The sequence below is a fragment of the Mustela nigripes genome, unplaced genomic scaffold (genome assembly GCF_022355385.1).
Source record: "Mustela nigripes isolate SB6536 unplaced genomic scaffold, MUSNIG.SB6536 HiC_scaffold_76, whole genome shotgun sequence".
Taxonomy (NCBI): Eukaryota; Metazoa; Chordata; class Mammalia; order Carnivora; family Mustelidae; genus Mustela; species Mustela nigripes.
In genome coordinates, this window is record NW_026739491.1 from 3,805,088 (window position 1) to 3,820,529 (window position 15,442).

Genomic DNA, 15,442 nt, shown 5'->3' on the forward strand with positions numbered 1-15,442 from the left:
TGGACTCTGTCCACCATGCTTATTGCTTCTTTGGGCCCAGCTCCGAAGAACCACAGAGCCAAGGGGAGGGTGTTGAGCCCCAACTGGTGCCAGACCCCGTGTGGGGCTCTGGCGCACTTTCTTTCCCTCGGCCTCGGAGGTGAGGTGGCGGCAGGGTTTCCTGTGGTACAGATGTGGAAACTGAGACTCACAGAGGTCTGGAGACTTGCCAAGATCACACCGGGAGGGAACGGCAAAGCTGGGATTTGAACTTGGATCAGAGAGGCTGCAAAGCCCACCCACCGTATTCCTTCCTTCACATGGAAAAGTAGTCATGAACTGACTTCTGGTTTTGTTTTGTTTTTGAATTACCTGTGGAAGGGAGGAGCACTGAAAAGTGCAGCAGAGAAGACAGGTCAGGTCTGTTGAATGGACAGACTACGTTGCATTTCCTGTCCTGTGCATTTAGGTGGCTTCTTGGGGGTGGGGTCCCAGGCGTCTAGGTCTAAAGCAGCTCAGAGGCACGGGGTGGGTATCCCGGGGTGAGTGCTCTGGTCTTCTCCTTTCTTCTTTGGGCCATGCTTGGCTAGTCACAGCCTTACAGCTCCACTTGTGTGGATCCATGCCTTCTCTCTAAGGAGGGCTAATTGAATTAAACTGCGGCCCCAATCCTGTGTGTTCAAGGTTGGCATCCAGGAGGCGTTGTCAGGAGGCCTAGCCAACCAAAATGTTGACTGTCTCCCCTGCTCATTCAGCAGATTCCTCTTACTGCCTGCTCTGTGCCAAGCCCTGTGCTGAGTACCAGCAGAGTAGCAGTGCAGGGTAATTTCCCTGCACCCAGGACCCTCTGGGCTATCTGGGGAAGGGATAGGAGGGGCCACTTCTCTGCCTGTTGTGATAGCACATACAACCCTTGGGGAGGGTGTTCGTGGCAACAAGAACAACACAGGCAGACAGGGGCAGCTGGGAAGGCAGAGACACCTCCAGAGGGGGGCCCTGGGAGAAGAGGGCTCTCGGGTCTCATCCATCTTCCTGGCCCCCAGCACCTAACTCGGAGCCTGCAGACAGCAGCTGCTGAGAACGCATTTTAGGGTTGTATTCAAGATATCAAGTCCCCCATGGGGCAGAAGGTGAATGACAAGGGATTTTTAAAACTCTTTTTGGGCTTGTGTTCATCTGCAGGCCACTTTCATACCTTTTGGACACATGGCATAGGCATCTAGAACTAGGAGGACCAAGAATCTGGTGTAGGCCCACTTTAGGTGTGGACAGCAGACCTGGAGTCCCTAGTGTGCAGGGGTCTGAGGTCAAGGTCAGGGTTTGAGTTAGAGGCCTGAGCCAGTACTTGGCCCTTGTCGGCTTGACAGCTGCTTCACAGATGAGTGATGTGTATGGGAGACCTGTGGGGTGAGGGGAGCTGGGACCGGGAGCAGCTCTCTGCTGCCTGGAAGTGCTCAGTAAACACTTGTTAATCATTTCCTGCCTGGCAAGGCCTGTGGTGTGCCCAGGGGAGCCCTGGTTCACGTGGGGGAGGGGATGCTAGTCACTCAGATTGCCTGACCTCTCGCCCTTCTGGCTCTCTGGGAGCTGGGGTGGTGGCACCAGCCCGAGGAGGCGGGCAGCAAGGGTGTCAGCGAGGGGACCTTCCTGTTGCCAGGCGGCCTCTCGGCTTAGTGAGCTAAACAGAAGCATGTGACGTGCCCTGCAGGTGACAGACCAGGGGCCTAACTGGGACACATACCCAGGTCCCTTCTACCCAACTACCTTAAGAGGAAGTGCCGTCCTTCCTGTGGTTGGCGGTTGAGGACCCTTCCCGGTCTAGTCTCTGGGATCTCTGCTTTGACTTTTGGGTGTTTCTCTGCATACAGGTGGCCCTGAGCCAGGAGGCTCGGAGGTAGTCTTGCTGTGAAGTCCAGCTGACAAATGGGTTCTGGAATGTGTACGGGCAGCCAGAGTGTCCATGTGTCCAGACAAAGGGGGCTATTTAGGTCTGAGGGGTCCATTTGATTAAAAAAACAACCAACCAACCAAAAGTGATGTGTTCCAAAGTTAATGGCGTGGGTGGGGGGTTTGCTGTGAAGAGTGGGGATGTTCTTTGTTTCTCAGCTGTTATGGGATTTCTCTGATCTCTGGAATGGCCCCTTTTCTGTCTTAGGATCAGTTAGAGTCCGCTAGGGTTGTGAGAACACATACAGGTCTATCTTCTATTCTGTGGGGGAGAAAAAAGGAATTTGTGGTCAAGCAAATTTGGAGAACTCTGGGCTAACCCAAATCAAACGTATCTTTCTTGCAGGACTTCTAAGAAACTTTAATATACTTATGACCCTTGAAGAAGGAGAGTATATAAAAGCCTTATTTACTCCAGATTTTTAAAAAAGATTATTTATTTATTCATTTGACAGATAGAGATTGCAAGTAAGCAGAGAGGCAGGCAGAGAGAGAGAGAGAGAGGAGGAAGCAGGCTCCCTGCCGAGCAGAGAGCCTGGTGTGGGCTCTATCCCAGGACCCTGAGATCATGACCTGAGCAGAAGGCAGAGGCTTTAACCCACTGATGCTCTCAGGTGCCCCTTTACTCCAGATTTTTATCTTCCCTCTTGTTTCTCTTTCTCCTTGGAAGTATCTCGTGAGACTAGTATTTTCGAGAACCTGCCATAGGAAGTTCATTTGTTTGCTCAACCAATATATATTGAGTACTTACTATGTGCCAGGGACCCTTCTAGGTCCTTGGGATACATTGTGACCAATTCAGACCACGAGCCCTACCCTGGAGGAACTTATATTCTTACAGAAGCAATGAACTGATCTTTGTGGATCAGACACACACCCACTGTGTGTCAGGCACATGGGTTCTCACACATTTTCCTGTTGAACCCTCACAACAGCCTGATCAGATAGACAGACCATTTTACAGATTAGGTAATCAGCTCTAAGGAGTCCGGGACTTGCCAACTTTGGCTGAATCGCCCTTTTTAGATTGTGCCTTTGCCCTGCAGGAGGGCAGGGGCTGGTCGGTGAGGAGCTGGAAGAGATGTTCGGGTCTGTGGTTGTCGCAGGCTGTGTTGCTGTGTTGCTGTTCCCTTGTGTCCCTTTACGAAGGTCCAATGGAGAGAGTCCCCTGAGGATCGGAAGTGGGCAGAGAAAGAAGAGTGGCTCCAGAACAGCTGGTTTGTTTGCCTGTTCTGCCCACTGAGACGCTTGTGGCCGATCATGTTTCCCTTTGGTTTTGGTTACTAAGCACCTGAGAGCCTGGTGTGTGGGCCATCTCGGCACTTCCGCAGAAAGAGACAAAGTAGTATGTATTTCTATGTGCTGATCTTACCGCTGGCTTCATTATTTTCCCTCCACTTATTTTCTCTTGGCCTGATTCCCTTGACTGTTTATTTTATTTGTTTGTGGTGTTTGCACTATTCTAAGCCACCGTAAATGCTTGGTGAATGGAGCTGGGTATAAAGCAGTTTTAAAAATAATGGTGAGATGACTGGTGTCAGATCCCCTAGCTAGCTTGTGGGGAGGCAGGCTCTCCCCTTGTCCCCACACTATATGCCTTTCTAGACTGGGATCTACCAGTACACGGGTCTGTTTGCTTTTGCAGCCACCGTTTTGTGGGTTCCCAAGGAAGCCGGACTGGCTGCATTGGAGGTTTTGAGTGGCTTGAATTGACCTGAACGTTACACATGTGGTTTGAGCAAAGCTGCGGGCTGTGGATTCCTTCTCCATGCGGACTGCTCAGCTTCTTCCTGCGCGTGGTGCCGAGGTTTCCCAGCCGGGATGGACAGGAGGAGTGCTGTATACCCTTTGCAGCCACTTGCCATTGATTATGCTCAAGGCAGCTCTGGGGAGAGAAGAGGACGGGGAGCAGGTGGGACCGATGAGGACCGTGAGGTCTGGGGAGGTTGAATGACTGAGGTCTCCACCAGGTGATCCTGAAGCCTGCAGCCCAGCTTCAGACCGGGCAGCCCAGCGAGTGTGAGCTCACTGCACCCACTGTGGGGTAGAAGGCAGCCTGGGGAGAGCTCAGGATTTGGGATTTGGACTATAGGAAGCTTGAGTCCTGACCACAATGGTGTGCATGTGGGTAAATCACTCCTCCGAGCCTCAGTAGTGTCATCTTTAAAATGGGCACCCTAGTTCCTGCCCTGCTGGCCTGAGAAAATGAAGGAGAAGATGGGCAGGGAAGCACTTGTGTGGTGTTAAGCACCATGCCTGTGTGCTGTGCCCTGTCTGCATTGTGCCAGCGATGACCATGATGGTGATGATGATGATGGTGAACATTACAGGTAGTGGACTTCCGTACCAGTCACTGGGTCAACTTTACAGACATCGCCTTAATGAGTACACAGGAGAAGCAGATGAGTAGGGACTATTATAGCCTCCTTTTACAGATGGAAAAAATTAACTAATTTGCTTGAAAAAGATGCAGTAGTTCACTCAAAGTGGTAGAGTATGGATTTGAACCCAGGCAGTCCACCCTACGGCTGAACCCGTCACCCCATCACAAAGGAAAGGGCAGAATTCTGGGACCTTTCTGGGTAACAGCACTCCTTGTGCATCAGTGTGGAAGGGCACTCTGGGTCCTCTGGGACAGGGATTTGGCAAGGGTGGTCCCTGGAGGGGCTGTAGAATCGGGGACTTAGTGGGATAGCAGCCCTGGGTGACAGCATTCATTTCTGAGCTTCAGAATTCTCCCCTGTACGGTGGGCTTGATAATATGCCGCAGGAGGGTAAATGAAACAGGGATGCACTTGTACATTGCTACACAAGTGTCTGATACGTACATGGCATTCTGCAGACAGGGAGAAGAGATGTGAAGTTGTTGGAGTGGCCACCGCTGGGCTTTAGAATCCTATTCCTTGCAAGATGGCTTGACCGCTGCCATTGCTCTTCCAATAGGCAGCATTGTGTCACCTCCCGGGGTGGGTGGGGAGCAGCAGCCATGTGCTAGCCACTCCTGGCAAGCCCCTGACCTTGCTGGTTCTCATCTGCGAGGGGAAGACTACCTGCAATCCCATCCGTGTGCACCACGTCTGTGGATACGCTCTGCTGGCCCCGGAAAGCATCTTGCAGAGCCCTGCCATGCCTGGCGCAGAGTGCCTGGTCGGGGGAAATGGAGGAGGGACAGGGAGGGGACGGGTCAGCATGTCATAGTTTCTTGGAGAGCTCTGGGCAGAGGTGCTGGGAAGCCGAAAGTCCTAGGATCATCGTTGACTCCTGGGAACTTTTGTGGTTTTAAAAGTACTTTATAAAGTGTAAAGCACTTTGGAAATGTTAGTGGAAATGTTAGTTCCTGTACAACAATGGAACAAAAACAAAATATACAAGAACTGGTGGCTCTACCAGCCTGGGCTGGGGAGATGCATGTGTTTTACTTCTGATTTTAAAAAATACTTTATGTGGCACTTGGAAAATAAAGAAAAGCACAGCATTGGAAATAAACATCATCTATCATCCTACTAAGTAGCTCTATCATATAATATTTTAATCTATATCCTTCTAGTGTTTTTTTTTTTTTCTTTTTGTATATGTAAGGGGTTTTGTAACCCTTCACATTCTGGAACCTGTCAATGCTAACTTCTCATGTTTGTTCAGCCCATTCAGTGAGAATCCATTTTGCAAAGTCCTAGTGTTGTGCCAGGTGCAAGTTGCACACCCGGGGAGTGTTGCTGGGGCGGAGGGCTGGGGAGGGGGACCGTGAGTGGCAGGAACCCAGGGTCTGCCTTCTCGAGATGTGGGAGAGATCTTCAAAGTGATGTTCCTGGGACCGAAGGAAGGAGTGGGGTCCCAGGGCTCTGAGGTGGGAGGGAGACTTACTCGTCTTTTCATTGTTTAGACCTTTTTGTCTTACCGCCCTGTACAAGTAACGATAGTACTTTAAAAATTACGTAAAAAGCAGCTGGTTAAAAATATAAATACGGTTTCCTTGGAAACCAGAACCAGGCAGAGGAGAAACAGGTTAAGTGAGAGCAGGATCCTTGGCAAGTGCCAGGAAGGGGGGAGGGTGGCTCACAAATCCCTCACTCTGAAGGTGGGGACAGGAGCTCCCTAAAGGGAAGCTTGAGGAGGTTTAAGATTTGAATAAGTGACAGTCCTTTTACTTCCTGCTTTGTTCTCTCCCAGGTACAAACTGCCCACAGTATTCATTCATGCAAATGACAGCTGTCTGAGGGAGAGGGAGGGAGAATAGAGCAGAGATCTTCCTTTCCTCCAGCCTCTCTGGAGTCAAGTTACTCCTCTCACCAAGCTTCTTAGCTGTGTGTGTGTGTGTGTGTGTGTGTGTGTGTGTGTGTGTTGGGGTGGGAAGGCCCCCTCACTGGGGCCTGCGGGAATGCTGGGCTACGTTCTGCCCTTCCAGGCTGCTGGGAATGTACATGGCCGCCTCCCAATCTCTCTGTTCTTTTCCTGCCTATGGGACAACCTCTGTTTAGGGACCGGGCATGGCAGGGGCAAGGCGGGTACTTGGCCTTTATGGGAGTGAGACAGAGGACTGACTCTTAGTGGAAAGGACACGTCCTGCCTGGTTCACCCTTGTCCACCTGACCCCATGGGACCTATGCACAGGGACAAGCCTGTCCTGACTGGAGACATCTTGCTTCACTGGTCTGGAGACGCTCTCTCTCCCCCTACCAAATCCCAAAACCCACCTCCTTTCTCTGAATCTGAGAGGAGTTAATTGTGTTGTGGGGATGGAGGAGCCCTCCGGAAGAGGCCCTACTCCTCGAGTTGACTATTCAGCAAACACATTTGCCTGAGTCTTAAAGCAAAATATGTCGGTCCGGGTTAAGGTGTGACAGAATGGGGGGCACCTGGGTGGCTCAGTCGGTGAAGCGTCTGCCTTTGACTCAGGTCATGATCCCAGGGTTCTTGGCATCATGTCAGGCTTCATGCTCCACGGGGAGCCTGCTTCTCCCTCTTCCTCTGCCTGCTGCTCCCCCTGCTCATGCTCTATCTTTCTCTGTCAAAAAAAATACTGTCTTTTAAAAAAAAGAGGGAGGGGGTGACAGAATGGTGTGCTGGACATTTTGGCAGGGTGCCAGGAGTATGTTACCTATTCTAAGGCATTATTGCCCTGAGACCTAGGATTAGGGTCTTTTTTCTCTCTTGGAGGTGTGGAATGCTGTCACCTTTCCCTTCCTAATTATTTAACCTCACACATTTTTTGAGAAGAGTTGATTTGCTTTTAAAGTGAGCATCAAGCCCTGTCGCCCTGCCCACAGTGTTGAGGTGGACGCCGTCTGTGTTGCGCACATGGCGGTTAGACTCGGGTGCTGGTCATGTATGTGCCTGGTACCAGAGGAGGAACCATAAATTTTGCAGGAAAGAATGTGTTTTGGTGCCCTGTTCTATTTACTTTGCATCACATATTGTTTAAAAGAGGGATTTTTTTTTTTTTTTTTTTTTTTTGGTTAAAGGAAAAGGAACTGTGGATTTGAGATAAGAAGTAGAATAAAGTGAAATAAATAGTTGAGTTTTGTCAAGTGGGTATCAAAATGGTCCGGTTTCTGAGATCCAACCTGTTTCTGTGCTGTTCTACTATTGACCTGAAAATCAGGAAATGCAAAGTATGGAACGGGTCCTGAGATCCCGGTGAGACCATGGTTTATAACGGCATTCTTTTTTGTTTGTTTCACAGAGCTGAGTTTGGTGAGATTTCAGGAGTTTTCAGCCAGTGGTGATCCAAAGACAATAAATATTGCTTTGTGGGAAGGTCTCCGCCCTGTGTCTTATTTGGTGACCGTTAAATGGTAGCCACATGTCAGAACCCATTATGCAAATGTGGATGTGGCCGGATTTGAGTCAGTTAGCTTGGCTCGCAGCATGAGACACCCTCGTTTTTGGTGCTGGCGTGAAGGGTGTTGGCACGGAAAGTGGGGACGCTCGTTATTCCTTGCTGCTGTGGGAATGTCTCTTGTCTCCCCCAGCCCCTTGTTTGGTTTGGCCCCTTTCATCTGAGGCCATTAGGAATCGTCTGAGTCGTGAGGACCTTGTGCGTGTCTTTTGCCCATTAAGCTCACATTTGGGGGTCGGTAACTGATCTGATTCTGTGCAGGTGCAGAGGGAACGCAGCCGGCAGAGCTCAGGTGCCGAGACTAGTGGGCAGAGGTTTCAAAACCCTCTAAAAATCAAGCTCTGTGTCGGTTCCACTCTTGCCAGCCATTAGCTTGGCGCTTCTGGAAGAATCCTTCACTAAGTTGGGTCTCTGTGCCAGACGCCTCTACTCTTGCTCCTGCCCTTTTCTGGTGCGGACATGCCAGCGACCTACGGACAGGCTGCGGGCAAGTGAATGACACACTAAAGAAACAAGAGATTTGGACGGTCCACCCTGACTTTATTTTGAGAGGCATGTGCCAGACTTGGGTGAGGAAAGATTCCCCAGATAGAGGAAGATCCCCAAAGGACAGGCTAGCCACTGATAATTTTTTTTTTTTTTTTAATTAAAGAAAAAGCCATTTCTAGTCATGGTTGTAGAAATACCAGGGTTTAAGGCATCGGAGGTGGGAACGAAGCCAAAACAGGCCTGTGTGAAGGGCAGATGCATTAAGAATAGGTAAAAAATGTGGGCCCCTGGGCGGACTGCCGTGTGATTGCCCTGCTCCCAGTCCCTCAGGCTGAGAGAAAGCCAGTGGACCCTTAGTGTGGGTCTTGGCACACTTGGGCTCTCTGTGCATACTCCACATTGACAACACTGGAATTTTTTTTCATTTTTGGGGCACGCCTGGGTGGCTCAGTCGATTAAGCATCTAATGCTTGATTTCGGCCCAGGTCAAATGATCTCAGGGTTGAGATCCAGCCCTGTGTTGTGCTCTGCACCCAGCGGGGAGCCTGCTTAAGATTCTCCCTCCCTCTGCTCCCCGCTTCCTCTCTAAAATATATAATAAAAATTCCTCATTTTTTACATGTCTTTGCTTTTTTTTTTTTTTTTTAAAGATTTTTTATTTATCTATTTGACAGAGAGAGATCACAAGTAGGCAGAGAGGCAGGCAGAGAGAGGAGAGGAGGAAGCAGGCTCCCTGCCGAGCAGAGAACCCGATGTGGGACTCGACCCCAGGACCCTGAGATCATGACCTGAGCCGAAGGCAGCGGCTTAACCCACTGAGCCACCCAGGCACCCATGTCTTTGCTTTTTAAGGGAAAATCTAGGTGTATTTCATTTGTCAAGTGCTATATAACATAGCTTTCCCTTTTCTGCCTAAAGGTAGCCAGTGATTTCCTTTTGGCAAACGATGTGAGAATCATGGCTATGGAGCCGGCCTGCCTGGGTTCACCACCCCTGCCCTGCCGCTTACCAGCTCTGTGACTTTGGCCAGGTTCCTTCATCTCTTTGCCTCCATTTCCTGCTCTGTAAAATGGGGAGAATCAAGGAAGCTACATCATTAAATTGTGGGGATTACACGTGTCGTCTGTGTGGGGGGTTTAGTGAAATGCTGGGCACAGGGTAAGTTTTGTGTGGGTGCGGGTTATGTAAGAGGATGGAGGTGCAGCGTGGGTTGGGGGTAGGAGCGCTGGTCTCCCGAGTTTAGAGACCTGGTTTCCGGCCTGATTCTAACAGACCGTGTGCCCTTGGGCTGGGCACTTTCTCTCTGGGGTTCTGATTTCACATCTGTTACATGAAGAAATTTGACTTGAATAGTGCTGTTTTGGGATGCGGTGGTGAGGGGGCAGAGGTTGGGGCAGCCCCAGGACGTGGTGATGGAGGCTTGTAGACGTCCATCTTCGTTTCAGCCAGAACAGCTTAGCTTCTTTCATTTATGGATTTTGGTTTAGGGGGAAGAAAGAGTTATTTAGTGTGTGTGTGTGTGTGTGTGTGTGTGAGAGAGAGAGAGAGAGAGAGAGAGAGAGAGAGAAAAGGACAGAGGGAGATAATGAGGTGTAGAGGGGGCCAAACCTAAGGACACTTCCTGAGGAAGATTTTGGGGGGCGGGCGGGTGACCCCTGGGGAAGTCAGTGGGGCTGGGGCTGGCAGGTGTGACGGGCCTGGGGAGGGTGATTTGAAGGCCTGAGGCCACATGGGGCAAGACAGGAGTAACGGCAGCGTGGAGCAGAGCGGTGGGGAAGTGCTGTTATCCATTTTGTCCAGGTGTATGGGCTGATACGCTCATTGGGGAGGTGCAGATGGCTGCGTGATACAAGGTGATCGGGCTTTTGAGGAGACGTGAAGGGTAAGAAAACCAAGCAAAATGACTGTGAAGATCATAGGAATCCAGCTTTGTTTTAGCTTACTAGTTCTTGCTGGAGGTCCCTCCAGCTTGAACAAAACCGCTGTCGCCTTTGCCAGAATTTAAACCAGAGCGTGTCTGCCGGTGGCTCATACTCTGGCCTCCTCCTGCCTCTTTCCTTTCCTTTCCATTCTAATAATCACTAGGAATTTCCCTGATAGGAAGGCCCATTCATTCCTTTGTACTATCACTTAGGATGAGGAGCTGTGTGGCCAAGCGGAAAACCCATTCACAGGAGAAATCTGTGTCTTCTTGAGCCAGTTTTCCCTGGGATTTTGAACTTCCGCTAACGTTCCCTATCATTTTTTTCAATTGTACTTTTAGTAGATCCACAATTTTTTCCCCCTGGGGGAGGGCCTTGATGGTTGGTCAAAACCAGGAATTTGATGATTTGTGTCCTCCTAGGCCCTCTCTTCAGTTCAGAAAGTCCTTCAGCTGTAGCCCACCTCATCCAGCAGACCTCCCCCCTCCCCGACCCCTCCCGTAGGCATATTCCTTGCACAGATGTATGAGTGACGTCATGCACCTCTGGGGTGTGGTGTTTTGATCCCAAGCTAGACTGTTTGCACCCTAAAGACAGGAACCGTACCTACCGTTCTTTTCTGTTTTTCTGCCACGACTGGCCTTCTTTCTCTCTCTCGCTCTGTCTCTAAGATCGAGGCAGTGGAGTGCATTTCCTTGCATGTGTGACACACAGCTGATGCTGGTGGGAGTAAGTGTGGGGGACTGTGCGTCCACCCCGTTTGGAAACCCTCTGCTGCCGGCCTGTTTACTCCCCAGCAAGTGCTGAGCGCTTGGTTGTAGAGCAAACGTTCGCGCATTGCTAGGTTTCACGCGCGAGCTGCGGCTTTATTCCATTCATTCGGAGTGGTGTCTGTGCCAGGGCTCCTTGGGGTTTTTCCAGGTCCACCAGACCTGGCAAAGGCAGAGATCCCATGTTCTTCAGCTGGATTTCTTGCGCCCCGCTTGGAAGGCCTGACACCCAGGACAGGTGGGGGCAAGGGTGGGGCTGGGGTCATTGGGAAGAGCCGAGTCAGTAATAGAAGGACAAGGAGAGGTGTATTGAATTTCTTCTAAGCTCATTGTCCGTTTCTCTTGAGGGGTTCTTCTGGGTTTTTTCAGCAGTGCCATCTGCCAGGGCCTGGGAGGGCTGGTAGAAGTGAGGTTGCTGGGTCTCATGGGTAGGCTGTGGGGTCTTGGTGTGGGATGAGTATTCGGGACCAGGAGGGGCAGGAGTCTAGCGGGCCCACGAATGGAGGCTGGATGTGGTGCGTGTCACAGACCCAGAGGCCTTTGGGGGTGTGGTAGCTGGCCTCGTAAAAGATAAGGGGCGCAATGGATTTTTTTTAAGTCTTTTTTTTTTTTTTTAAGATTTTATTTATTTATTTGTCAGAAAAAGATAGAGAGAGAGAACATGGGCGTGCACAAGCAGAAGGAGCAGCAGGCAGAGGGAGAAGCAGGCTTCCCTCTGAGCAAGCAGCCTGATGTGGGACTCAATCCCAGGATGCTGGGATCATGATCCGAGCTGAAGGTAGATGCTTAACCGACTGAGCCACCCAGACACCCCATAGGCAGTGGGTGTTTATTGTCAATCTTGATGATTAACAAGAAGTGGCAGGATGGGAAACTGGAGGTGGTGTGCTCTGCCCAAGGGGACTGCTGCCAGCCCGCGTTTTTGTGGCCACGTGAAAGGGTCATCCTAGAAAATTCCAGATTTTTGAATGGAGTGTCTCCTAATTTTTTAGCCTTGGCAACAGATTCAAGTAGAAATCATGCCAGCTGGTCTCTGCGCGGGAGGTGAGGCGGGTGAATGCTAGAGGCCACCGGGGGACACACACATGCCACGGGGTCTGATTAGGTGGGTGTTAGTCACTGTCCAGATGGTTGAACACCGGGACTGCCACGGAAGGCGGCGTGACATGCAGAGTGGGTGGAGCAGATGCCACAAGCTGGCGTCAAGGAGGCGTTGGTGACAAAGGCCAAGTTCTTTGCCCACCCAGAAAGCCTTCTGTTCCTTGTCTCCACCCCTCCCCATCCCTTCGGGGGTTGGTCCAAATTGCGTTAGTCCGAATTTTCCAGTCTGTATTCGAGGGCTTTCATTGGATGGGCTGTGATGGTGCCCTCGCTGCGGTGTGTGACCTCAGTTTAGCCCTCCCCTCCGCCCGGCCAGACTTCCCTGGCTAGCGCTGCCGGAGCCTGCCGGGGCTTCAGAGACATGCCCTCCGTTTCCTCCCTCCTGCCTCTACTCATCCGGTCCCCTCTTTCTACAAGGCTTCCCCCCAGTTTACAGGAATCCAGTTCTCCATCTTTCAAAAGGCGCAGTCTCCCTCAAGTCTGCTGCCCTGCCCGCTCTGTAAATTTGGAAGAAATCACACCCTTCTCTTAAGTGTCCAAGGCAGTCTCCTTCTATGTCCACCACGGGGCTTGGGTCACACTAGTTCAGAAGCTGTCTTCCGTGGTCGATGATGGGGTCCTTGTGGGACAGCTCCAGTCATAGTCATCACCGTGTCCCCTCAGCGTGTGGCTCAGGATAACAGTCAACAGGGATTATTGAATTAGGCTCTGAGACTCAGCAGAGAGCTGCTTAAGGTCCGTGGTGAGCCTGGAAGAGGGGCAGGTGGCTGGAGCATGGGGCGGGGGTGGGAGCAGGTAAGGCTGCATCTAAGTCCTCCTCGGGCTGAGGCAATCCCCTGGCGGGACCTCGGACTTAGGCGGCTGCGTCCTGAGTGTCTTCCTCTCGTGGCGGTGAGATCTGCATGGGCCTGACTTGAATCCTGGGATTTTTGGTCTGTCCTTGACACCTGCAAGAAGCTGAAGGCAGGGCAGAACTGCCCAGATCCCAGTTGTCCATTCCCTGGTTTGTCATTCCTCATCTCTCTGCCCTCCAGGGGACACCGTAACTTGTCAAGTTTTGTTTTCTCTCTCTCTTTTTAATTATTTTATTTATTTATTTGAGAGAGAGAGAGAGAATACAAGCAGGGGGAGCAGCAGGCAGAGGGAGAGGGAGAAGCAGACTCCCCATTGGGCAGGGAGCCTGATGTGGGGCTCAATCCTAGGACCCTGGGATCATGACCTGAGCTGAAGGCAGACACTTAACTGACTGAGCCATCCAGGTGCCCTGCATTGTCAAGATTGTCACTTTTTCCTCCCCAAATGCTCTTCTTCAGAGTGTGCTCCAGGCCCAAGGTCACATACATCCAGGGTCCAGGCAGTAGGTGGGCACGAGAGGGGCTCCCCAAATGAAAGAAAAAGCACCCCAAGTTGATAATATTCACTGTCCCACTTGCATATTACAAAGCTAACCCTGAGTTATAGACTCTCCCACCTTTCTTGAAACATAAGATCTTCTCAGTTTATCTTTCCGTTTTGTGCTTTTGGTTGAGCCATGGCAGGAAACGCTTCTCTTGCAGTGAAGAAGTGGGTGTGAGGTTGGGCGGTGCCCTCAACAGCAGAGGTACTGGGCGCCCCGGTTCCTGTGCCACCACCTTCCCAGGGGGTCAGCCTGAGCATGCGGCCCTCGTGTCACCATGTTACCGTAGCTTCATGGCACGCTAGAAATCAGGGCTTTTAATGGGAAATGTACTAATTGTTCAAGTTGGCTTAGGTCTGTCTCAGAACATCATGTGGTGCCACCAGACTTTTTCAGTTCTGTCACCCATCTGCTGGCAGAGAGGGAAGAAGTGAAAACTTCAAGTTAGGACCCCTGCAGCAGGAAGCTAGTTTGAAGTGAACCTAAAGCAACAAAGAACATTTTATTTATGTATTTTTTTAAAAATATATTTTTAATTTTTTTTAAGTAATCTCTACACCCAACATGGGGGTCAGGCTCATAACTCTGAGGTCAAGAGTCACACGCTGTCCCGACAGAGCCCTCCAGGTGCCCCGAGAAAGAACATTTTAAACTGTGGGTGTGTGATTTCATACCACGCTCCTCCAGGGCTGCGTGGCACAGGCTTGTCTCTGTTGTATGGTGGCTGTGGGCTCAGTGTTGGCAGGCGGGTGCTGTGTGAGGGCCCTCATCTGAGAGCTGGGGTGCTGCAGGGAACTCAGGGGACAGGGCCTGCCTCATTCCGTGTCGCTAATCACGGCTTGCCGGTGTGGGCTTGTCTTCCTGGATCAGGTGAGCCTTACAACTGGGTGCCTTTTTAGACCTTGTAGCCTCATGCATATTGGTCCAAGTACTCCTCCCTTTACAAAGTCATTAAAAATAACTATTATTTTTATAAAAGGAAAAAATATGAACTATTGCATGTACATAGTTGTATAGAATTCACATTACGTAGGAGGATATGAAGAGGAGAAGTTACTCTTTGCTCTTTCTTTCTTCACCTCCCAATTATTTGTATAAGAAGAATGTCTAACTAGTTGCATGGCTTCAGACAAGCCCTCTAACTGCTCCAAACACAAACCTAGCTCATGTGATGATTATTTCTTTGGTGTGGATTAAGTGAGGCGATACCAAGATCCCCCAGATCCTACGCACATATAGGAGGGGCTCATAGAACTCCCGCCCCTTTATGTAGTCAGGATTTCTTTGTCAACTCCTTTTGTAATTATTGCATAATTTGTGTTTGATGAACATACATGTTTAGCTGCCTAGAGAAAATAATAAAAACATTAAAGGTATACATACTGTTTTCCAACCTGAAGTCCTCTTCCGCCCTTCTTCCCTCCCTGGGGCAGCCTGACATTGCTTTCTACACCCTCTCGTCCCCTGGACCCAGGAAGACCTCTGATGAGGGCCTCACAGTGAGACTGGGGGAAATTTCTCTCTTAATTGGAAAGGAAATAGAATCTTGATTGTATGTTCTTTAGAGCCAGTGATAGGGATGATAGTATAAGAAATTCTGGACATTCAGATGTAAAACAGATTAACTTGTAGGAATGTTGGATTTTTATCTGGACAGATGTTTTGCTTTTTATGGTGCTGGTGGGGAGTAAAGATGGGACCAGGGTTTGGTTGGTATCTTACTTTTGCTTTGGGCTTCTGTTAGGATTAGCTTTGGGCTTATGTTAAGATTAGCTTTTGCTGTATACAACAACAACAACAACAGGAAACCTCTCAGAGGGACAGCAGTTTGACAGAGGCTTAAGTGACATCAAGAATTACTTCTCTCTCACATAAAAGTAAGTTGGAGGTAGCCGTCCAGGGCTGTGAGAGCCCCAGGGTGTCCCCTGGGACCCAGGCTCCTATGTAGGCATCTCTCTGCTGCAGTGTGGTGCAGGGTGGCTCCTGGAACTCCCATTTTTCA

At 50.3% G+C, this 15,442-nt stretch overlaps 1 protein-coding gene across 1 annotated transcript in view; it reads left to right on the plus strand.

Moving 5' to 3' along the window:
• LOC132008241 (receptor-type tyrosine-protein phosphatase eta-like) overlaps positions 1–15,442 on the plus strand; it is a 163,979-nt gene that overhangs the window by 26,144 nt on the left and 122,393 nt on the right. The window lies entirely within an intron of this gene.